The sequence below is a fragment of the Myotis myotis genome, unplaced genomic scaffold, assembly GCF_014108235.1.
Source record: "Myotis myotis isolate mMyoMyo1 unplaced genomic scaffold, mMyoMyo1.p scaffold_m19_p_4, whole genome shotgun sequence".
Taxonomy (NCBI): domain Eukaryota; kingdom Metazoa; phylum Chordata; class Mammalia; order Chiroptera; family Vespertilionidae; genus Myotis; species Myotis myotis.
This window is the reverse complement of record NW_023416346.1, coordinates 118,211,707-118,237,310: the sequence shown is the minus strand read 5'-3', so window position 1 is coordinate 118,237,310 and position 25,604 is coordinate 118,211,707. Positions and strand designations below refer to the sequence as shown.

The following is a 25,604-nucleotide window of genomic DNA, read 5'->3' as shown; positions in this document are numbered from 1 at the left end:
TCCAAGTTTTCCCAGGACTTAAAAGGGCTGCGGCCGGTGCGGGAAGTCAGGGCACTGTTCACCCAGCTCGGCGCCAGGAAAAGCAAAAGAAATGCTAAAGGTATAAAAGGCACACATTTCAGAGGCAGAGGGTTCATTTCACCTTTGGGGAGGCGGCAGGCTGGTGTGCTGCAGCGAGGCTCTTTAGGAGAGGGCGTGGGCAAGGATGAGAGGATGTAAAACAGGCTGAGTGCAAACCCCCCCATCTGTAGTGGCGGCAGGCCCGGCTCCTGTAATGGCGGCTGCCCGGCTCCTGTAATGGCCGCAGGCCAGTCTTCAAGGACGCTTGTTGGAAGAGATGGGCCTAGAAGGGCGAGCACGGCCTAAGACAATGCTGAGAGCCGGCAGAAGAGAGGGCAGGAGAGCAGGAGACCAGACACAGTCGAAGCCATGAAAGGGGCTCCCACTAGTTAGACTTCCGGCTGGCCGCAGCCTAGGCATGCGCATTGCTGTCTGCCCCAGGGCGCATGCGCACGTTGCCGTGAGGGCGGGGCATAGAGCGGGCAGGGCCAGGATGAGGGACAAGTGTGAACAGCGCAGGTTTCCTCTCTGCCTCGAAGGGTCCTCGCAGGTGTAAGAACATAATACATGAAAACAGCTTGACACTGAGACAGGCTGTGGGGAGTATTAGGTGTTCCTTATAAAATCAAGTGCTTACAGTAGCAAATACCATGTACCAGGTGCCTTGGGCAGCAAAGATGAAGTCGACATCGAGCTAGATCCCAGGAAGCTGACAGTCTAATAGACTCCTGCGGGATTCAGAAACATGACAAGAGCTCACAGGAGGATAAAAGGGATTCTGGCCCCTGTAATGTGATGGGATAATTGGCATAAAATGGAACAATAATGTGCTGGGACAAAGTCTGGTCCTCTGGGAACTTTTCAAATCTTGATGGAAAAAAAGAGAGAAAAGAAACCTTGAGACAGGCTTAGGTCACCTAAGTGCCTGGCTGCCCTTGCTTGCTGGAGAATAAATGATTAGACCTTTCTTCTCCCCAGTTTCTCAGGACTTAAAAAATCTGCAACTAGAGGGGGTAGTCATGGCACTGTCACACAGATCACTTCAAGGAAAAGCCTGTTAGAAGTATAAAATGCAAGCGTTCAAAGGCAGATAGGTTAGTTTCACTTTGTTAAGGAGGATGGTGTGCTTGCGGTGTTGAGCCTTTTTGGAAGAGGTGGGCTTGGAAACCGTGCAGACGGGGGCGCTTGAGGCGTCAGTCAGTCACTGGACAGGCCAGCCACTGGCCACTCCAGAAAAACTGCTGTGTTGGGCTGAGCGCCAGGCTGGTCCACCCCAAGGCGCAGGCACAAAAGTGGGCAGGGGCCAGCAGGCCACGTGGGAGGGCTTAGAGGTGGGGGTTCAGTGAGGGTGGGTGTCAGGGCAGCCTGGAATCTCTAGAGCGGGGAGGGGGAGGGAGGAGGGGGAGGGCCGTAAGGGAGGGCGGGGCAACTCTGGCAAGGCCAAGTCCAGTCTAGCAGGGGTGTCCAGCCAGGGACTGTAACTGCCTGGTGGCGGGAGTAGCAGCACTGGACCAAAGAACGTATGTCTGTGCTCGCGTGGTTATGGAGGCACCGGTGCACAACATGAAGGGCTCCCCACAATGATAGACCTAGTTTGACTAGGTGCCTAAAGCTGCAGTGACACAGACAGCCGACAAATACCAAGACACTGTATGTGGCTTTTAAATATACAGAACAGGCTGCCTCAGAAAATCCCCAAGTCTAAATACCCAGGTTTGAAAGTGCAGGGACAGTATCATGCTGGAGCTATTCCAATATATAAATTCTCTCTAACAACAATCGGGAGGACTCAGGCCTAGAGAGAAATGAAAGCAGTCCCAGATGTGGAAGGTCTGCATTCTCCTTGACTACTATATGGATGAGAAAAGACACTGGCTTTTCCCCACTTTACCCCATCACAACCTTCCTGGTATTCTTACCCATCTCCTCTTTCCTCTTCTTTTCTCCACTTCACTCCACAAATTCCCTTTCTCTGTTTTTCACCACTTCTATTTTCACTCATTCTGTCTAGTTATATTTATGAAGTACGCAGTGTTTCTCTGACGTGGGTCAAGACCCCAAACCTACAAGGAAGGCGGCTGTGCTACGTGGACAAAAAGGAGCCACACGCTAACCTGACTAGCTCAGGGAAGGCCTGCATGGCAGCCTTGCAAACTCAGAGGCCTAAAGCAATCACAAAAATAGGTCTGAAATTAAAATTTTTTTAACTAAGAGCAGCTTATGGTCAGTAGTCATGTCCTAAGCCAGTATTTTCCCTGACAAAGGTCAATCTTTACCTCAACTGAGTCTGTCTATTGTCTTTTTACATCTATGATAACATATCATTGGAATATCAAAAGTAATTTTCCTTTGTCCAGACTCCTCAAAGCATAGGCACCACTCTACAGAGACCACAAATCCCCTCAATGTTATTGAGTTAACTGTTGACTGTTAACCATCCTATACCAACCTATGTAAAAGAAGTATGTCTATCATTTTACTTTTTATCCCAGAGGTTTCCCCGCTTTGCTTTCTCCTGCCTCCCTAACCTATCACCAATAGATTTCATGTAACCCACAAACGTCTCCTCTTTTGATTGTAAGGTATAATAAAATAAGGTACAAAACTCCCAGGCTCTGGAGTATTATCTCAATTCACTGAGATTTTGCTCCCCGGCAACTGTCAACAGTTTTGGCTTAGATAAACTCACAAAAATTCTTCACAGGTTTGAATGTCTTATGTTAACAGGTGTTTAATACCAAGAGCTGTACCAAGGCTACATATTTATCATCTCATTTCATCTCACACATAGTGAGGGTCATGAAATATCTCCCACCTACACTAGAAGAAAGTCAGGCTCGGAGAGAAAAGATTAAATACCTCTCCTGTTGACACAGGGCCAATAAACAGTAGGTGTCAACTGCAAGTAGGAGAAAAATTTTTCAATAATCAGGAGTTGGGGTTATTAACTCTAGATTGGGTTTCTAATTTCTTGGAAGTGATCACAGGATAGGTTCTTTAAGAGCAACCATGTCACTATGGGAACTTCCTTAGATTGCTTCCCATACATAGAAAGAACAGATACCTAAGCCAATTTTCATACATAGAAAAAAAGAACTTTCTCTTCATGCCCATGAAGGCAAGCTCAACAATCACACAACTGCAGACAGAGTGAACAAATTCCCATCGAATACACTGCAGAGGAATTCAAAGTTAGGTCATCGTAGCAAGAACTGCAGGAGACCTTCCACTTTGGACTTTCTGCTAGCCCAAGACAGTAGATTGTGACACACGGTGACTTCTCAGCTAGGAACAAGGCTAGTGTTCTAGCATCTTTAACTAAACATAGAAAATATGAAGGAGGGAACTGCATGAACTGGGCTAGGTTCACAGCCCTTCCTGCTGCCAGGCACTGGCCCCTGAGGTGGCACCCTTAGTCCTCCGCCCAGAAACAGAGCCACTGAAACTACGGCTCCAGAGTGGCTGTGGCAGGAAAGATGAAAAACAAAACTGCTACCATTGTCTTCTTTTCACAAGGTTAGTTCAAAAACAAGTTGAAAAAAGAAGCATTTGAGAGGTTTGCTGAGAAACTGACTCTAATACTGCAATAACAATATAACAAAGGGTCCTGTGTCAAAATGGGCTGCATCTGGCAGACGCACTGGGTCCCCTGGGAGGAATGCTGGAGCCTGGGGTTCCGCACTTGCACGTGGACGGGACCCAAGTGGGCCAATGGTTGCACTGGGATGGGTCCCTGGTTGGGTCTTTGGACAGAAGCTGCCCACATCCTCACTGTGCGCATTTTTAAAGTTTCCTACCTTCACTGCCTTCCAATGTAGCCGAAGGCAGAGGTTTGGAGCCACCTGTTTACCCACAATGGCCGAAAATGGTGATGAAAAATGGCTGCTCTGGAGGCCAAAATCTGTCATAAAATTGAGTATTATTTTGTGACTTCAATTTGCTACAGGACAAATTTTTAAAGGAATAAATCAAACTGGATGAAGGCTGGTGACCTTTGGAAATAATGATCAAATTCAATCGGTTAAACCATCTAACAGACTTTACTGTAATAGTAGAAACATTGAACAAATCAAAGGCAGAACTCATGGAAATAAGTGAAGATAAAACTAAACTCCAAAGATCTCCAGACAAGCCCCTTCCTGAAGTTACTGATGAGTATAAACGTGATGTAAAACAGATCTATTTAAGAAAAAAGAAAAACAGATCTGTTTAAAGGCTTCCCTACTGATACAACACTTAATGACATAAAAGAATAGTTACAAGTGAAAGGTCAAGCACTAAATATTCAGATGAGAAGAACATGGCACAAAGCATTTAAGGGATCAATATCTGCTGTGCTTGACAGCATTGAATCTGCTAAAAAAAAAAACAAAAAACTTATGGAGACACCTAAACAAAAGTACAAAGACGTAGATCTGCTAATACTTTTCAAGGAAGATTACTTTGCAAGAAATAATAAAGAAAACAAAATAAAATGGAAGCTAAATTATGAGCTAAACAAGAGCAAGAAGAAAAACAAAAGTTAATAGAAAAATGCTAAAATGAAATATCTGGAAGAAAAGACTTTTTGCGTGCTGAAATTTTCAGGGAACCTAGATGATCACACCTGCAGAGGAGATTTGCACATCCTTTTCTCAAATCATGGTGAATTAAAATGGAAAGACTAAGAAAAAAAAAGGGAAGATTGTCAGAGGAGCAAGAGGGAATAATCCCATTTAGAGAAAAAGCCAAGGAAGCACTAGATAAAGCCAAAGATCCAAATAATGGTAACCTACAATTAAGGAACAAAGTGACAAGGAAGTACTAGACAAATATGTGGATAAAGAAACATTGAAGGAAGTCATAGAAGGTGCAACTCTATGGTCGCCTCTACTCAGATAGTGCCTGCTGCATCCTCCTTGTCCGCCTGTACATGCCTGGGCAATGATTGTGGAGATTGTAGGCATCTTCATGTGAGACAAAGAGCAGATCCAGGAGGAGGAGCTGCAGAGATCCATTGATGAGATGAAACTGTTGGAGGAAATGTTTCAGAGCCCTGAGGTTGAGCACCACCCTGGAGAACCAAAACCCCAAACAGAAGGGAATGAAGATTCAGGGGGCAAAGAGGAACCATGGGAAATGGTGATGGATAAGAAACACTTGAAGCTGTGGCGGTGCCCTAATATAGGCAATCATCTTTATCAGTACAGAGTTTTTAGAACCTACACAGATGTGACACCCCAGCAGTTCTTCAATGTTCAGCTGGTTAGAGTACAGAAAAAAAGTGGGATGCCCTGGTAATCAGGTTGGAAGTGATTGAGAGGGACGTCTTTGGTGGTTTTGAGGTTCTTCACATTTTCCTTACTCACTGTACTCATGGGATTATGTTTATGTTTAGTGGTACAGCGTGGATCAGGAAAACATTGTGCTGGTGTTGGTGTCACGTACTGTGGAGCACCCTAGTGTGCTGGAGTCTCTGGAATTTTTAAGAGTTAGATCATGTGAATCCCAAATGGCTATCCATCCCCACAACTCATTTGACTACTTGTGACAATCCCCAGACTGTGTTTCCTCACTACTGTTAGTTGGATGGTTCCCAGTGGCATGCCAGAGTTCCTGGAGAAGCTGCACATGGCCACTCTGAAAGTCAAGAACATGCAGATCAAAGTAAAGGACTACATCACATGTGGAAATGGGTGAAGCCAAGGCCACCACGCCATCTTCCGAGTGGAAGAATGAGGGTAGTTGTGGCCCTGCCCGGATCCAGTATGCCTGAAGGACTTTGGGATAAGAAGGGACAGGCTGCTTCTAGCCCTGTCTCGGTCCCTATCACTCTGCTACAGAACAGGGACAGGTACTATAAAACATCTCTGTAACTACCAGTGCAAGATAATTCAATAACTGGTGTCTGACTTCATTCACAGCCTTCTTTGTTCTTTATCAAAACAGAGATTAAGGAGGCATCCCTAAGGGCACTGTCATACTCTCAGGCCAAGCATTTTTCAATTCAGTATTCCAATGAGCTAATCGGGAACAAAGCGCAGCTCAAGCCAGAAGGGAACGACTTGTTTTTGCTACCTCTGAAGAGTTTCCTCTACCAACATTCTAGTTTCCACCATCAGTTCTGCAGCATTTGGACTTCCTTTAGTCTGAAGGTCCAACTGGAAAGTGAAGGTGGCCAGTTGATGGTTCAATGAGGAGTCATTTGGGAGTGCTCTTGGAATTGTGATTGTCCTATGTTGAATGGATGTAAACTGTTGCTTGACAGTGTAAATGCCTAGAGCAGTGGTTCTCAACCTTCTGGCCCTTTAAATACAGTTCCTCATGTTGTGACCCAACCATAAAGTTATTTTCGTTGCTACTTCATAACTGTAATGGTGCTACTGTTATGAATCATCATGTAAATACCAGATATGCAGGATGGTCTTAGGCGACCCCTGTGAAAGGATCGTTCCACCACCAAAGGGGTCGCGACCCACAGGTTGAGAACCGCTGGCCTAGAGGGACATAAAGTTTGTACCAGGAAATTTCTCTCTTCCCCTCCCAAATACCACCCATTGACTACCCAAAGCCGTTTCCTTTAGACTGGCCAGTTCTTCTACATTCATGCACTATGATAACCTGGCTTAACGCCTCGTTCCTTGGCCCATTTACCAAGAACACAGGGAAACCAATCCTCTCAGACAATAGCTTTATGTACTATTACTGTCTTGATAGGATCAGTGGAGAAATGCTCAAAACATCCCACATTAAATAATTTATATGTGTGTGTGTGTGTGTGTGTGTGTGTGCATGTATGTAACATTTATTTCAGAGAAAAAGGGAAAGGGAGAAAGACAGAAACGTGATGAGAAAAAATCGCTGCCGAAACCAGTTTGGCTCAGTGGATAGAGCGTCGGCCTGCGGACTGAAAGGTCCCAGATTCGATAATGGTCAAGGGCATGTACCTGGATTGCGGGCATATCCCCAGTAGGAGATGTGCAGGAGGCAGCTGATCGATGTTTCTCTCTCATCGATGTTTCTAACTCTCTCTCTCTCTCCCTTCCTCTCTGTAAAAAATCAATAAAATATATTAAAAAAAAAGAGAGAAAGAATTGCTGATGAGCTGCCTCCTGCACTCTCTCAACTAGGGACTGAGCCCGCAACCCCAACATGTGCCGTGACCTCCTGGCTCATAGGTCGACACCCAACCACCGAGCCACACTGGCCAGGCTTATATTTTTTTATGTTAAAAGTTTATTAGTTCAGTGTTTCACTTACTGAATTTGAAATATATTTTTAAATCTTTCTGTCAAAAAGTAGGGATTTGGGAGTTGAACAGAATTTCAATAGTCCCACTGTCCAGAAAACAACATTTTATTTTGACATTATTTTTCATACTTCACATTTGACTGAATGCTGAGGACTTGTCCATCTCAGAAGGCTAAATAAAGGTGGAAGAGTAGGGTTGGGCCACTCCCTGGAGCTTTCAGAGCTGTAGACAAGCTGTGTGAACCAACAGATAAAATCTTGCCCCAAACACTAATGCAATGAGCTTATGTGGCTCTCTTGTTCCTCTGAAAGTTTTGCCTCCTCTCTTCAGAGCTCAAATAAAAGCAAACTATGCTGTTTGAATGAAGTCACAGTCAAATGGTATCAGCTTGGCCTCACTGATTCTGCTGATGGTCATGCTGCCATCTGGTGGGAGAATAGGGATCAAGTTTTAAGTCCTCCTCCCTCCACCCACCCACCCTTTTAAAAAATAATTTAAATGATCACATTTTCCCCTTTTTTCCTACTTGGATCTAAACCTGAGACTAACTTAAGCCCATGAAACTCTTTGTTGCCTGTGAAGTTTTGTGCCAAAGAAATAACTGCCTAGTCCTTTCTGCCTTCCTTCTCTGAGTCTGGCAGAGCAGAGATACATTGAGCAGCCCCAGCTTCTCTCATTGATCAGTTCTCTTTTCTCATCTCTAGGACCTGACAAGCCAAGGAGAGGCCCTGGGTTATGTCTTCACTTAGGGCCTGTGATTGCTGGGCATGGATAGGTGTGGACAATAGTGCGTGTGTGAGTGCAGAAGTGTTAAGGAGGTGGGTGTTGCTCATGTTCTGATTTGGGGGGATTTGACTGCTGTGGGGTAGGTCAAAACAGTTACTTATGTCATCATAATGATTTTACTTCTGGTATTTTTTTTTTCTTAAATGCATGTCAGGGTCTCTAAGACTCTAGACACATGCTTCTATTCTATTACAAACTCCCAAACGTGCCCAAATTACCTTCGGGCTTTCCCCCAGTTCTCACCCCTGAGCTTCTTCTGAGGTGTGCTGAAGACACCCTCCTAATCCTCCTGGGGCAGTGGTTCAACCTTCCTAATGCCGCGAACCTTTAATACAGTTCCTCATGTTGTGGTGACCCCCAACCATAAAATTATTTTCGTTGCTACTTCATAACTGTAATTTTGCTACTGTTATGAATCATAATGTAAATATCTGATATGCAGGATGTAATTTTCATTGTTACAAATTGAACATAATTAAAGCATAGTGCCGAAACCGGTTTGGCTCAGTGGATAGAGCGTCGGCCTGCGGACTGAAAGGTCCCAGGTTCGATTCCGGTCAAGGGCATGTACCTGGGTTGCGGGCATATCCCCAGTGGGAGATGTGCAGGAGGCAGCTGATCGATGTTTCTCTCTCATCGATGTTTCTAACTCTCTATCTCTCTCCCTTCCTCTCTGTGAAAAATCAATAAAATATATAAAAAAAAAAAAAAAAAAAAAAAAAAAAAAGCATAGTGATTAATCACAAAAACAATATGTAATTATATGTGTGTTTTCCAATGGCCTTAAGCGACCCCTGTGAAAAGGTCGTTGGACCCCCAAAGGGGTCGCGACCAACAGGTTGAGAACTGCTGCCTTAGGGCTTGGTCCCTACACCCTCCTTCTAGGACAAGTCCTCACCAAGCACCCTCACCCCCTTGCAGAAAGGGTGCAGCCCCCCAGCCATGATCTGAGAACCAAGCAGCCTTTGCCCGACCCCCAGCCGTGATCGTAGAAGCCGTGAGGGGCCGGAAAGAAGCGGCACTAAGCCCTAAGTAGATCGCGAGCACCGTTCAAACTGCGTGGGTAAAACCCCCTGAGACCAGGTCCTGGCCACCATGTAGATCATGAGCACCTTTCAAACTTTGAGGGTAAAAACCCTGAGACCTGGTCCTGGTCGCCACGTAGATCGCAGCACCTTTCAAACTGCAAACCCCATTGGTTTGGCTTATATACATGTATACAAGTCCGCTCCCTGCGCGGACACTCCTGGGCGGCCAGCACAGGCACAGCGACCACGCCATCTTGGGAAACAGAGCTGCTTGAGACTACGATCCTGGCCTCAGCACCACCCAGTCTGATCTCAGACGCATACCAGGACCCTGCAGCCACCGGGGACAAAGACCTATGACCACAGCTTCAGACCTGCGGACACCAAAAGTTCAGAAATCCCCGCGGCAGATCTGTGAGTAACAGAGCCCATCCCCCCTTCCCGCAGGCTTGCGGGCAGCGCCAGAGTAACTAACTGATAGACCCACCCCTTGCCGGGGCCCCAGCGCTCCAGGAACTTTAGCCTGGAAGTGCGCGAGCACCTTGGACCTGATCCTACGCACACTGCCAGCTTCTGAGCCCTAGACTGGAAGCAAACCCTGGAACCCTAGGAGCTGAGCCTAGGTGCACTGCAGGCATCTGAGCCCTGGGCTGGGAGCAAACGCGCGAACCCCAGGAACTGAGCCTAGGCGCACTGCAGGCTTCTGAGCCCTGGGCTGGGAGCAAATGCGCGAACACCGGGAATTTGTCCCACATATCACAGGCCCAGGGACCCCGATTCTCTGGGCAGGTGGCAGCACCAAACACCAGTGACTTGACTGTGTTTCTTTTCACCTGCACCTGAGATCCTGATTTCCTGTGCATTCATACTAAGAGCCAGTGACTCCAATTCCTGGTGCAAGGGCACACAGGGACCCTGATTCTCAAGGCAAGGTCGTGCGAAGCAACAGAGACTCTGATACTGGATTCTGGGGAACTCTGACTCCTGGCGCACGCTAGGGGACTCTGGTTTTCAACACGCTTCAGGGGGGTCTCTGTTTCAGCACGGTGCAGGCAGGGTCCCTGATTCTAAGGGCGCGTACGAGGCCACATTGAGCCCTGACAACACTGACTCTGAGCGAGCCTGGTACCCACCAACCCACAACAACCACACAACTTAGTGTCAGAGCTCTTCAGTGACACTAGGGTAGTGGGAGGCTCCCACTGCACACGGCCCAGGCCCACGCAACTTGACGTTTGAACCATCGCGAGATAATCAGAATGAAGAGACGAAACAACACCCAGAGAAAAGACAATGAGGAGTCGCCAAGAAAGGACATTAATGAAGTTGAAGCATGCAACATGACAGAAAAAGAATTCAGAATAATGGTTGTACAATTCATTCACCGGATGGATGAGAAAATCAACAACCTATGCAAGAATCAGGAAGAAATGAAAAGTGATATAGCTACAATCAAAAACACCATGGAAAGTTTCAACAGCAGACTAGAAGAAGCAGAGGACCAAATTAGTGAATTAGAAGATAAGGCAGAGAAACAAGCTCAATCTGAACAGCAACTGGAGAAAAGAATTAAAAAGCAGGAGGAGAGCCTAAGGGAGCTTCAGGACAACATGAAACGAAGTAACATACGCATAACAGGGCTGCAAGAAGGACAAGAAGAGCAGCAAGGATTAGAAAATCTATTTGAAGAAATAATGTCAGAAAACTTCCCTGATATGGGGAAGAAAAAAGTTACACAAGTACAGAGAGTCCCAGGCAAGATGAACCCCAAAAGGCCCACACCAAGACACGTCATAATAACGATGGCAAATGTACAAGACAAAGACAGAATCTTAAAGGCTGCAAGAGAGAAACAGAGAGTTACCTACAAAGGATCCCCCATCAGATTATCAAATGATTTCTCAACAGAAACACATCAGGCCAGAAAAGAATGGACAGAAATTTACAAAGTGATGCAAAGCAAAGGACTGAATCCAAGAATACTCTATCCAGCAAGGCTATCATTCAAAATTGAAGGGGAAATAAGAAGCTTCACAGACAAAAAAAAAAAGGCTAAGGGAGTTTATCACCACCAAGCCAGCAATGCAAGAAATGCTAAAGGAACTGGTGTAAAAAGAAGAACTAAAAAGCCCAGAAAGAAAACAGCCACAAAAAAAAAAAATAGAAATGGCTACAAACAAGTACCTTTCAATAATAACTTTAAACGTAAATGGACTAAATGGTCCAATCAAAAGACATCGAGTGGCTGAATGGATAAAAAAAACATGACCCATATATTTGCTGTCTACAAGAGACCCACCTCATTAGAAGGGACTCACACAGACTGAAAGTGAAGGGATGGAAAAATATCTTTCAGGCAAATGGAAATGAAAAAAAAGCTGGGGTAGCAATACTTATATCAGACAAAATAGACCTCAAAGTGAAGGCCATAACAAGAGATAAGAAAGGCCACTTCATAATACTAAAGGGATCAATACAACAAGAGGATATAACCCTGATAAACATATATGCACCCAATGCAGGAGCACCCACATACATAAGAAAACTCCTGGAAGATATCAGGGGAGAGATCGACAACAATACAATCATAGTAGGGGACTTTAATACACCACTGACATCACTGGATAAATCCGCTAGACAAAAACTCAGCAAAGAAACAGCAATCCTAAATGACTCACTAGATCAGATGGACTTAATTGACATCTTCAGAACACTTCACCCCAAAGCCACAAAATATAAGTTCTTCTCAAGTGCTCATGGGACATCTTCAAAAATAGACCACATATTGGATCACAAACAAAGTCTCCCCAAATTTAAGAAGATTGAAATCATACCAAGCATCTTCTCAGACCACAAGGCCATAATATTAGAAATAAACTACAACAAAAACAACTCAAAATACTCAAACACTTGGAAGCTGAATAGCACGTTATTAAATATTGATTGGGTTAACAATGAGATCAAAGAAGAAATTAAAAACATCCTGGAAACTAATGACAATGAAAACACAACAATCCAAAACCTTTGGGACACAATGAAAGCAGTCCTGAGAGGGAAGTTTATAGCTCTACAGGCCTATCTCAACAAACAAGAAAAAATGGTAGTAAATCTTCTAAATCTACAACTCAATGAATTAGAAAGAGAGCAACAAGAAAAGCCCAGAGTGAGCAGAAGTAAGAAGATAATAAAGATTAGAGCAGAAATAAATGACATAGAGACCAAAAAAACAATACAGAAAATCAATGAAACAAAGAGCTGGTTCTTTGAAAGGATAAACAAGATTGACAAACCTGTAGCCAGGCTCACCAAGAAGCAAAGAGAAAGGACCCAAATCAACAAAATCAGAAATGATAGAGGTGAAATAACAACAGATCCCACAGAAATACAAATGATTGTTAATAAATACTATGGACAACTCTACTCCAACAAACTAGACAACTTGGAGGAAATGGACATATGCCTAGAAAAATACAACATTCCAAAACTTGATCAGGAAGAATCTAAAAATCTCAGTAGGCCAATAACTATGGAAGAAATTGAAGCAGTCATCAAAAAGCTTCCAGCAAACAAAAGCCCAGGACCAGACGGCTTCACAGGGGAGTTTTACCAAACATTCAAGGAAGAACTAAAACCTATCCTCCTCAGACTACTACAAAAAATCCAAGAGGAAGGAACACTTCCAAGCTCATTCTATGAAGCCAGCATCACCCTAATACCAAAACCAGGTAAAGACAACACAATGAAAGAGAATTACAGGCCAATATCCCTCATGAACATAGATGCCAAAATCCTCAACAAAATCCTAGCAAATCGGATCCAGCAGTACATCAGAAAGATCATACACCACGACCAAGGAGGATTTATCCCAGGGATGCAAGGATGGTACAATATCCGCAAATCAATAAACGTGATACATCACATAAACAAATTGAAAGAAAAAAACCACATAGTCATATCAATTGATGCAGAAAAAGCATTTGACAAAATTCAACACCCATTTTTGATAAAAACTCTCAGCAAGGTGGGAATTGAAGGATCATACCTCAACATAATAAAAGCCATATATGACAAACCCACAGCCAACATCATACTCAATGGACAAAAACTAACACCATTTGCCCTAAGAACAGGAACAAGACAGGGATGCCCATTCTCACCACTCCTGTTCGACATAGTACTGGAAGTATTAGCCATTGCAATTAGACAAGAAGAAGAAATAAAAGGCATCCAAATTGGAAAAGAAGAAGTAAAACTGTCCTTATTTGCAGATGACATGATATTATACTTAAAAAACCCGAAAGACTCCATCAATAAACTATTAGACTTAATAAAAGAATTCCGCAATGTAGCAAGATACAAAATTAACGCCAAGAAATCTATGGCTTTTCTATACACCAATAGTGAATGTGCAGAAAGAGAGACTAAAAAAGCAATCCCATTTACCATCGCACCAAAAAAATTAAGCTACCTAGGAATAAACTTAACTAAAGAGGTAAAAGACCTCTTCTCAGAAAACTACAGGACGTTGAAAAATGAGATAGAGGAAGACATAAAGAGATGGAAGAACATACCATGCTCTTGGATTGGTAGAATCAACATCATTAAAATGTCCATACTGCCCAAAGCAATCTATAAATTCAACGCACTTCCCATTAAAATACCAATGGCATATTTCACAGACCAAGAACGTACTCTCCAAAAATTCATCTGGAATAAAAAACGACCCCGAATAGCTGCAGCGATCCTGAGAAAGAACAAAGTAGGTGGGATCTCAATACCAGATATCAAGCTGTATTACAAAGCCACTGTTCTCAAAACTTCCTGGTACTGGCACAAGAACAGACATATAGATCAATGGAATAGAACAGAGAGCCCAGAAATCAGCCCAAACCAATACGCTCAATTAATATTTGACAAAGGAGGCAAGAACATACAATGGAGTCAAGATAGTCTCTTCAATAAATGGTGTTGGGAAAATTGGACAGATACATGCAAGAAAATGAAACTGGACCACCAACTTACACCATACACAAAAATAAACTCAAAATGGATAAAGGACTTAAATATACGACGGGAAACCATACAAATACTAGAAGAATCCAAAGGCAACAAAATCTCAGACATATGCCGAAGCAATTTCTTCACTGATACAGCTCCTAGGGCATTGGAAACTAAAGAGAAAATAAACAAATGGGACTACATCAAAATAAAAAAGCTTCTGCACAGAAAAAGAAACCATCAACAAAACAACAAGAAAACCCACTGTGTGGGAAAACATATTTGCCAATGTCATATCTGATAAGGGCCTAATCTCCAAAATTTATAGGGAACTCATACAACTTAACAAAAGGAAGATAAACAATCCAATCAAAAAATGAGCAAAGGATCTAAATAGACACCTTTCAAAAGAGGACATTCAGAAGGCCAAGAGACATATGAAAACATGCTCAAAGTCACTAATCATCCGAGAGATGCAAATCAAAACAACAATGAGGTACCATCTCACACCTGTCAGACTGGCTATCATCAACAAATCAACAAACAACAAGTGCTGGAGAGGATGTGGAGAAAAAGGAACACTTGTGCACTGCTGGTGGGAATGCAGACTGGTGCAGCCACTATGGAAGACAGTATGGAGTTTCCTCAAAAAACTACAAATGGAACTCCCATTTGACCCTGTGATCCCACTTCTAGGAATATATCCCAGGAAAACAGAAACACCAATCAGAAAGGATATATGCACCCCTATGTTCATAGCAGCACAATTCACCCTAGCTAAGATCTGGAAACAGCCTAAGTGCCCATCTGTAGATGAATGGATTAGAAAACTGTGGTACATCTACACGATGGAATACTATGCTGCTATAAAAAAGAAGGAACTCTTACCATTTGCAACAGCATGGATGGATCTGGAGAGCATTATGCTAAGTGAAATAAGCCAGTCAATGAAGGAAAAATACCACATGATGTCACTCATTTCTGGATAATAAAGACCATTATAAACTTATGAACAAAAATAGATACAGAGGCAGAGCTGCCTCGAACAGACTGTCAAACTACAGCAGGAAGGCCGGGGAGGGTGGAAGGGCAGGAGGGGGGTGGGTAAGAGATCAACCAAAGGACTCGTATGCATGCATATAAGCATAACCAATGGACATAAGACACTGGGGGGTAGGGGAGGCCAGGGGATTGTCAAGGGCGGGGGGGAAAAAAATGAGACATATGTAATACTTTTTGTAATACTTTAAGCAATAAAAATAAATAAATAAATAAATAAATAAATAAAAATTTAAAAAAAATTAAAAATAAAAATAAATAAAAAAGAGTATTATACAGAGATCCAACAGAAGACTAGAGGATCCCAAGAATCAAGTCAAAGATTTGAAATACAAGGAAGCAAAAAACACCCATCCGGAAAAGAAAAAAGAAAAAACAATCCAAAAATATGAAGATAGTGTAAGGAGCCTCTGGCACAATTTCAAACGTACCAACATCTTAATTATGGGGGTGCCAGAAGAAGAGGGAGAGCAAGATATTTAAATCCTATTAGAAGAAATAATGACAGAAAAATTCCCATACCTGATGGAAGAAATAGACTTACAAGTCCAGGAAGCGAAGAGAACTCCCAAAAAGAGGAATCCAAAGAGGACCACACGAAGACACATCATAATTAAAATGCCAAGGGCAAAAGACATAGAGAGAATCTTAAAAGCAGCAAGAGAAAAACAGTTAGTTACCTTACAAGGGAGCACCCATACGACTGTCAGCTGATTTCTCAACAGAAACCATGCAGGCCAGAAGGGAGTGGCAAGAAATATTCAAAGTGATGAATAGCAAGAATCTACAACCAAGATTACTCTACCAAGCAAAGCTATCATGTAGAGTTGAAGATCAGATAAAGAGCTTCACAGACAAGAAAAAGCTAAAGGAGTTCATCACCACCAAACCAGGATTATGTGAAATGCTAAAGGGTATTCTTTAAGAAGAGGAAGAAGAAAAAGGTAAAGATAAAAATTATGAACAACAAAGGGACAACAAATACATATCTATCAACAAGTGAATCTAAAAATTAAGTCAATAAAAAAATCTGATGAACAGAATAAACTGGTGACTATAATAGAAGCAGGGGCATAGAAAGGGAGTGGACTGACAATTCTCAGGGGGAAGGGGGTATGAAGGGTGCGGGAAGAAATTGGACAGAAATCTTACACCTATGGATGAGGACAGTGGCAGGGGGTAAGGGCATGGGGTGGGATGGGAACCAGGTGGAGGGGAGCTATGGGGGAAAAAAAAAGGAACATCTGTAATAATCTGAACAATGAATATTTATATATATAAAAAAAGGAAAGCATCCAAGGCAAGGCTGATTTGGGCTACCCAGAGTGGGGAGTATGGATGGCCCTAACTTTGGAACCACTGGCAAAGAAGATCTCTAAAGGAGTTTTAGTAGCTGAATTGTGGGCATTTTTTTAGCATATATTTTGTTTAATAAGAAGAACGCAAGTCAGGTTTATTACAAATCCATCAAATATTCTAGAATGTATGGAGTCAGACAGCAAGATCAAGAAAAATGGTTGAACAACAAAAGTTGGGAATTTGGTCACTGGTACAGGTGTACCCTATTGCATAGTATCAGGCATGATTAAAATTCCAAAGTTGACATGGATAGATTTTGGAATATGTAAGGCAAAACGTAAATTCCAATTAAGCCAGAGGTTTTATTCTTTGGACTACCTGTGAAGAAATTATGGAAGGTATGTTTATTATGTTATAAATAAAGTTTTGCTTATACTTTAAAAAGGAACACCCAAGAGTAGCACCCAGGGAGACAGAAAACCCCAACAGAAAAGAGAACAGCAAAAGCCTGGGTATTCAGGGGAGTTTAACGTCCAGACAGAAGCTGCACCCATGGAGCCCTCAGATGAAAGTAGACATGCTCTAGTACAACCGTGGGCAAACTACGGCCCGCGGGCCGGATCCGGCCCGTTCGGCTGTTCTATCCGGCCCGCGGAGCCGAAAGAGCGGAGGGTTCTCTTGCTCTCCCCTCCGCGCCTTCACCAGCAGCAGTGTTAACATGTATTAGTTCACACAAACACTCCATCCATGCTTTTGTTCCGGCCCTCCGGTCCAGTTTAAGAACCCATTGTGGCCCTCGAGTCAAAAAGTTTGCCCACCCCTGCTCTAGTATGTGGCTCACATAGGAAGAGAAGCTAGGGATGAAGATGCCCTGAAGAGGAAAGGTCTGTGTTTCCAAAGTCAATATGTACTAGTACATGCTGAGGAAGCAATAATGGTGGGAATTTTCTCCACCCCCATGAGGAGAGGCCAAGACAAGTATCACCTCCTCCTGACCTTCATCAAATGAAAACAAGCTTGAGAAAGCTTGGCTCCTGTCTTCTTCAGTCAGCTGGACCCCAGAACCACTGCCTGACTCATGCAAATGAAATCGGGAATCGGGGGCTGAAAATGCCTGGCCAGACCACACAATAAGGCTGGATTGAATAAATAGGACCTGCACTTCCACCACATGCAGAGAGGGACTGTGATGGCCATAGTCCACATGAGAGCCCTGCAAAAGCAAGTGTACTCCGTTGTCTGAAAAAGAAAGCACAAAGGCAGAGCACCCAGAGAAGCAATGACCCTGACACAAGTGTGGCTCAAGGAGACTAGGGGGTGAGGGGGAGTTCGGTGGCCAGTTAGAAGAAAGGCACCCGATGAGACTGGAGCCAGCAGTCTGCGGTCTCTTTAGGAAGTTCAAAATGGACCCATAAGAGCATGGGCTCGGGTTTTCCTCTGTTCCCATTACACATTTAATGACCCTGCCAGGGTGTGTTCTTCTCCACGTGCACTTTTCTCCCTGGGAACCACATCTGGAGTGGTGGTCAAGTGGAGGAAGGAGACGGAAAGAGAAAAGGCAAAAAGAAGTACTACATTCAACCCATACACAGACACACACATCACTAGCAAGACTACAAAATCCATGAAGGTGCCAGTTTCCAGTAGACAGAAATTTCCCAGTATTTAGAAGTGTAGGGTTTTGACTGTTACAGTACACTAGGCTACTAAATGCTTCAAAGTGACCACAAGATGATTGGGTATTTAAGAGGGAAAAGTTGGCTAAGAGACCTTTTGGAGATTTCCTGCCAGACCAGGGAAGAGTAAATCCCAAAGGCAGCTTTCATGCATAAGTAGAAAGAGACTATGGTTACTTTCTTTTATGCTCACCAAAAGACGCTCAATGAGCCCTAGCCTGTATGGCTCAGTGGATAGAGCACTGGCTCACAGGCTGAAGAGTTCTGCGTTTGATGCTGATCAAGGGCACGTACTCAGTTGCAGGCTTGGTCCCCGGCCCTGGTCGGCGCACACACGGGAGGCAACCAATCGATGTGTCTCTCTCACAGATGTTTCTCTCTGTCTCTCCCCTGCTCCGTTGACTTTCTCTAAAATCAATGGGAAAATATCCCCACGTGAGCATCAATAAACAAACAAGAAAACAAAACATAAGGATACTCAATGAACGGTTGTTAAAGACCTACTCTGCAAGAAAGCCTATCTTTTGGAAAAGTTTCTGCTTTTCCTCCAACAAATGTAATACAACAGTATCAAAAAAGTTACCCGGCCGATTTGGCTCAGGGGATGGAGCATCGGCCTGCAGACTGAAGGGTCCCGGGTTCGATTCTGGTCAAGGGCACATGCCGGGGTTGTGGGCTTAATCTCCAATAGAGGGTGTGCAGAAGGCAGCCACTCAATGATTATCTCTTATTGTTGATGTTTCTATCTATCTCTCCCTCTTCCTTCTTCCCTGAAATCAATAAAAGTATGTTGTCGGGTTTTTTTTAAAAAAAGCTATAACATTCTTAGAAAGGGCTGTGCAAATGTGCAAAGGTCACTGCGGGAGAGTCGGGGTGGGAGGACTTTGTGCACAGTGGCAGCAGCAGGCAGTGGTGGCAGCAACAGCCAGAAACCAGGTAGAGGCCGAGGGGACCTGTCCACTGGTAGCCATGGACAGGCATGCAAAGGCAAAATGGAGCCTCAAACCTGGAGGACCCTGCCGCCTTGGTCCAGCCACCAGCCACAGGCTACTCTCTGATAGCAGCAGCTGCACTGCGACCCCCATTCCTCCACCTCCCCTGCCTATACAACCTCCTACACCAGGGGTGGGCAAACTTTTTGACTCGAGGGCCACAATGGGTTCTTAAACTGGACCGGAGGGCCGGAACAAAAGCATGGATGGAGTGTTTGTATGAACTAATATAAATTCAAAGTAAACATCATTACATAAAAGGGTACAGTCTTTTTTTTTTTTTTAGTTTTATTCATTTCAAACGGGCCGGATCCGGCCCGCGGGCCGTAGTTTGCCCAAGGCTGTCCTACACTCTTTCTCCTCTAGTCTCTAGGCCAGGCCCTGTGCCTGCCGCCATGGCAGAAGCATCTAACATCAGAGAAGTGTAGCCCAGAGATTTCATATGGCCTACGTTGGTACCATCTCCTCCCCCTGCAGCCCCAGTGGCTGCCTGTACCCAGTGCCACTCTGGGCCTCGTGTCTCTCCTGTGATAATACTGACACAGCCAGCAAATTAGAATGGAACAAACTGAAGACCTGATGAGAGAAAGGGAAAGTTGCTGGAGCAAAACAATGGATTTCCCTTTCTCTTTCAAGCAAGGGATCATGGGAAACACCATTCAGCAACCTCCTCAATTCATTGGCTCCACCAACATCTGTCAGGAAGATGCCTTTGATGACAACAGTGACAACAGAAGATCTTCCTCCACTCACAAATGGCTATCTACCATCAATCGGCATGTATGAAACTCAAATCAAATACCAGTCTTCTAAGCAGTAACCCAATGCATCAGCCAATGGCTTTGGTGCAATTAGAAACTTTAGCCCCACTATTACCATTCAGAAATTCCAAACACAAGATCACATGAACGTCTTGAAAAACCTTCTCCTCCACAGCTACCACCTCCTCCTTCAGTACTACAAACTGTGATTCCAAAGAAGATTGGCTCACCTGAAATTAAAGTGAAAATAACCAAAACTAACCAGGATGGCAGGGAATTGTTTGAGTCTTCCCTCCATGGATACCTTTTCAATTAAGTACAGGCAAGTGAGCACACAAAGTCAAACCATGAGAGCAGAAAAGCAGAGGGAAAGCAACAACCATGACTCTTCTATATTAGAAGAGCACAACTCACGCAAAATCCCCAAATTGGAAACGGAGGAACAATCAAAGGGTTGTTTTTGGGGGGGAAAAAAACAACAAACAAACAAGAGAAGATCCAGCCGGACCGGTTTGGCTCAGTGGATAGAGCGTCAGCCTGCGGACTAAGGAGTCCCGGGTTCGATTCCGGTCAAGGGCATGTACCTTGGTTGCAGGCACATCCCCAGTGGGGAGTGTGCAGGAGGCAGCTGGTCGATGTTTCTCGCTCATCAATGTTTCTAACTCTCTATCCCTCTCCCTTCCTCTCTGTAAAAAATCAATAAAATATATTAAAAAAAAAAAAGAGAAGATCCAGTACTAAAAGAGGAAACCTTGGTTTAACCAATATTACCTTCTGTTCCAACAACAGAAGTGTCTGCTAGTGTTAAGTGCCATGTTGGTGATCATGTTTGGTCTCAGGAGGCAACCTATCCTTGGTGGCCTTGTATGGTTTCAAGAGATCCCAGCTCAAGGTTCATACCAAAATTAACACAAGAGGTGCTCAGGAATAGCACATCCAATTTTTTTAGCAACCAACCAGAGAGGGCATGAGTTCATAAAAAACGGGTATGAAAGAAAAAAGGTCATAGACAGCATGAAGAATTACTGACTGAGGCAACCAAACAAGCCAGCAATCACACTGAGAAACACAAGATTTGGATACCCCGACCACAGAGAGATCTCGCACAATGGGAAATTGACATTGCCCATGCAAAGAACGCGTTGAAAATGATTGGAGAGGAAAGAATAAAAAAGTATACTTTGTACATATTGAAAAACATCCTGAGGAGGCTTTATCGCAAGCGAAAAAGAATGCTGCCCCTAAAGCCGAAGTTTAAAACCAACAGAAAAAAAAAGAGACCAAGATCAATGCTGAGTACTCAGCCAGAACAGACCAACGCAAGTGAAGTGGCCTCCTCACTATCAAGTACTGACATTCAGAGACACAGCCAGTAGCAGCACACGAGTGTGAAAGAAGAACCACCTCCATTAAAATAGCCTGGAAAGGGAGGATCCCAACATGGTGGCCAGCAGGACGGCAGTGAGGAAGAGAGTGTGAGTTAAGGAGAGGAGAGTGTGTGGACGTATGTGCTGTGTGTGTGGGTGAGTGAGGGACAGTTAGACCTCCCAGGAATCTGGGGACTGGAGGATCAGGCCCTGCTGGACAGGGAGCCCCTGCTACCTTTACAGGCACTCCCAGGCCAGGAGCGGCTCTGGTGCGGAGCCCATGACATTCTGAAGGGAGGAGCAGCGGAGGCCAGGAGTGCAGCCACACCAACACCCAGAATGGCCTGAGACAACACGACAAACCCGAACAGTGAGCCACGTGCCAGCAGTAACTGGCAAAGGACCACTGCCGCACCCCTGCAGTGAGTGGCGCACTGCCTCACCACGGGCTCCCAGGTGACTGCAGTGAGCACACACCAGAGAGACCACCTCTCTGTCCTGGTTCCAGGATCCAGTGCTCCAGGACTCCGGGCTGTGAGTTCAAGCCAGTGGTGCGCCTGCCCAAGACCCAGGACAGGCTGAAAGTGAGACCCAGGGGCAGCCAGCATGGTGCCCTGCCCAGGCCCCAGGACCACACTGAGGTGTGAGCCAGAGGCACCAAGCACCACGCCCAGGCCCCAGGACTGTGCTGCCAGTGCGTGCCAGGGGGACATAGGGTGCCACCCTCCCACAGGCGCCGGGGCTGCACAGTGAATTGCATGCCAGAGGGCTCTGGGATCTCACAGGGAGTCGTACACCAGAGAAACTATGCATGTGCCCCTACCCACCACAAACATCGGCAGCAGACAACTGAGGGACCAATCCATGGGGGAAGGGAGTACAACTCAGAGCAAAGACAATAAAGGTGTCAGACTCAAGGCAAACCCAGCCTCTGGGCCAAGGAGTCCTGGATCATTGGACCGCTAGGGGCTTCACCTTCACAGACCTCAAGAAGGTTGCCCAGGGCCACAACGAGACAGCAACTCACATTACAAAGAAACAAATACAAAGGCATTGCAGAAATGTAGCAGGACACAAAATTAACACCCAGAAATCTATGGCATTTCTACACACCAATAATGAACTCACAAAAAGAGAAACTAAAAACATAATCCCATTTAGCAGTGCAACACAACAATTAAGATACCTAGGAATAAACTTAACTAAAGAGGTAAAAGACCTGTACTCAGAAAACTGTAAGATGTTGGAACAAACAGGTAGAGGAAGATATATACAAGTGGAAGAATATACAGTGTTCATGGATTCGTAGAAATCAACATCATTAAAATGTCCATACTACCCAAAGCAATCTACAGATTCAATGCAATCCTCATTCAAATACCACCGGCATATTGCACAGACCTAGAACTAACTCTCGAAAATTTTATATAAAATTAAAAGGGACCCCGAATAGCCACAACCATCCTGATAGAAAAACAAAGTTTGAGGGATCACAATACCGGATAGCAAGTTATATCACAAAGCCACTGTTCTCGCTGAAACCGGTTTGGCTCAGTGGATGGAGCGTCAGCCTGTGGACTGAAAGGTCCCGGGTTCGATTCCGGTCAAGGGCATGTACCTGGGTTGCGGGCACATCCCCAGTAGGAGATGTGCAGGAGGCAGCTGATTGATGTTTCTCTCTCATTGATGTTTCTAACTCTCTATCTCTCTTCCTTCCTCTCTGTAGGAAAATCAATTTAAAAAAAAAAAAAAGCCACTGTTCTCAAAACAGCCTGGTACTGGCAAAGAAAAACAGACAAAACACCAATGGAACACAACAGAGAACCCAAAAATTGACCCAAGCTATCATGCTCAATTAATATTTGACAAAAGAGGCAGGAGCATACAATGGAGTAAAGACAGTCTCTTCAATAAATGGTGCTGGGAAAATTGGTCAGATACATGCAAAAAAAATGAAACTAGACCACCAACTTACACCATACACAAAAATAAATTCAACATGGAAAAAGACTTAAATGTAAGATGGGAAACCATAAAAATCTTAGAAGAATCCATAGGCAGCAAAATATCAGTCATATCTAGTAGCAATATGTTTACTGATACATCTCCTAGGACAATGGAAACTAAGGACAAAATAAATAAATGGGACTACATCAAAATAAAAAGCTTCTGCACAGCAAAAGAAACCAACAATAAAATAATAAGAGAGTCCACTGCATGGGAGAACATATTTGCCAATGTTAAATCTGACATGGGTTTTATCTCCAAAATTTATAGGGAACACATACAACCTAACAAAAGGAAAAAAATGGCAAAAAGACACTTCTCAAAAGTGGACATACAGAAAGCAAAGAGGCATATGAAAAAAACATGCTCAAAGTCACTAGTCATCCAAGAAATGTAAATCAAAATGACCATGAGGTATCACCTCACACCTATCAGAATGGCGACCATCAACAAATCAACTAACGACAAGTGCTGGTGAGGATGTGAAGAAAAGGGAACCCTCGTACACTGCTGGTGGGAATGCAGACTGGTGCAGCCTCTGTGGAAAATTATATGGAGTTTCCTAAAAAAATTAAAAATGGAACTCCCATTTGACCCAGTAATACCACTGCTAGGAATATATCCCAAGAAATCAGAAACACCAAACAGAAAAGACAGATGCACCTCTATGTTCCTAGCAGCGCAACATACAATAGCCAAAATTTGCAAACAGCCTAAGTGCCCATCAGCAGATGAGTGGATTAAAAAGCAGTGGTACATCCACACAATGGAATACTATGCTGCTGTAAAAAACAAAGAACTCTTACCATTTGCAACAGCATGGATGGACCTGGAGAGCATTATGCTAAGCAAAATGAAACAAGCCAGTCAGAGAAAGATAAGTATCACATGGTCTCACTCATTTGTGGAATATAATGAACAACATAAACTGATGAACAAAAATAGATGCAGAGACATAGAAGCATCGAACAGACAGTAAACCTCAGAGGGAAGGCAGGGGAGGTTGGTGGGGTGAGGGTAAGAGATCAACCAAAGGACTTGTATGCATTTAGCATAACCAATGGACAAGACAATAGAGGGGTGAAGGCCTGGGCTGAGGGTCAGGAGTGGGCTGGGAGAGGTCAATGCGGGGGAAAGGGAACATATGTTAATACTTTCAACAATAAAGAATTTTTAAAATAAATCAAGTAAACAGCCTGGAAAATGGCAGCAGCCAGAATATCTTTACCAGCTTCTATTACAATGCACAAATGGAGCTTGGATGTGCAGAAGTGTAACATGTCTCCAGTTGTCAAAATTTAGTAAGTCTTTGCTCTTCAGAATGCTACAGGACATGGGAAATTAATCGATCAGTTTGTGTATTCAATGAAGGGAATTGGGACAAAACAAAAATAAGTGTCAGGGGACAAGACACACATCATTTGTACACCAAACCACAGAAATGAAAAGGTAACTCAGAATGTTATCTTCTACTGAAGCAACATCTGGTTCTGCGGGCTCAGAAAAGAAGCAATAGAAAAGGTCAATTAGAACTCGTTGTGAATCAGAGAAATCCACTGTGGTTGTGCCAAGGAAGAAGACCAAAAAGGAGCAGGTCCAGACAGTTCCTCAGGCTCCAATGAAGACTGGATTACACAAAGGGTCAGTGCACAGGGGAGTGCAGGACTCTGTCAGATTCAAGGACAGTGCTGTCTCTGCAGCAACTAAGGAAACTGGACTGAGATTCTTATCCAATTCCATCCCAGAAATTCCAAACTTGTCATCTCCTCCCAAGCTTTCTTTGCTGGCAGCTCTATAAACAGTTTCTTTGTTTCCAATTTTGATTTTGCCAGTCATCATTATTGACATTTTCCTGGATTTTCTTCTTCAAAACTCTGAACAATTGGTTCAAATGATTGTTTTTTGTCTTAGCTGGATAGGTACAGCTTAAATCATGGATCCAGCCTAAAAACGACTGTTTACCTTATGTTGATCAATTTCAACATGGACTATCTTTGTTTTTAAATAAAGTATCAGTAATGCACATCAGCAGAGTTCTGCCAAACTGTATACATTACAATCATTAAAAGCTTTTGTTTTTAATGTTAGTGTAGTTATGATGGAGCACAGCATAGTAGCTGTCTTTGACAGGCTGTGGTTTTTCTAGCAAAAATTAAAAAGGAACCGCATCTATGAAGCAAGACATGATAACATCCCACATCACAGCTATGATGCTCAAATGAGAGCATCCTATTTCAGCCTACAGGAAATCACCTGTATATTTCCAATAGAGCATTGTGACCTTAGCAGCCTCCATGAGGAAGGAGTTCAAAATTCCACGGATCATTCTGTCAAAAGTGT

The 25,604-nt window shown here is 43.9% G+C and overlaps 4 pseudogenes; all 4 read left to right on the top strand.

Moving 5' to 3' along the window:
* The first annotated feature begins 3,915 nt into the window (after positions 1-3,915).
* On the top strand, positions 3,916-4,941 carry LOC118653619 (annotated as a pseudogene).
* On the top strand, positions 4,913-5,815 carry LOC118654103 (annotated as a pseudogene).
* A 10,685-nt stretch (positions 5,816-16,500) lies between these two features.
* On the top strand, positions 16,501-19,557 carry LOC118653618 (annotated as a pseudogene).
* A 184-nt stretch (positions 19,558-19,741) lies between these two features.
* LOC118653617 lies at positions 19,742-25,062 on the top strand (annotated as a pseudogene).
* The last annotated feature ends 542 nt before the right edge of the window (positions 25,063-25,604 follow it).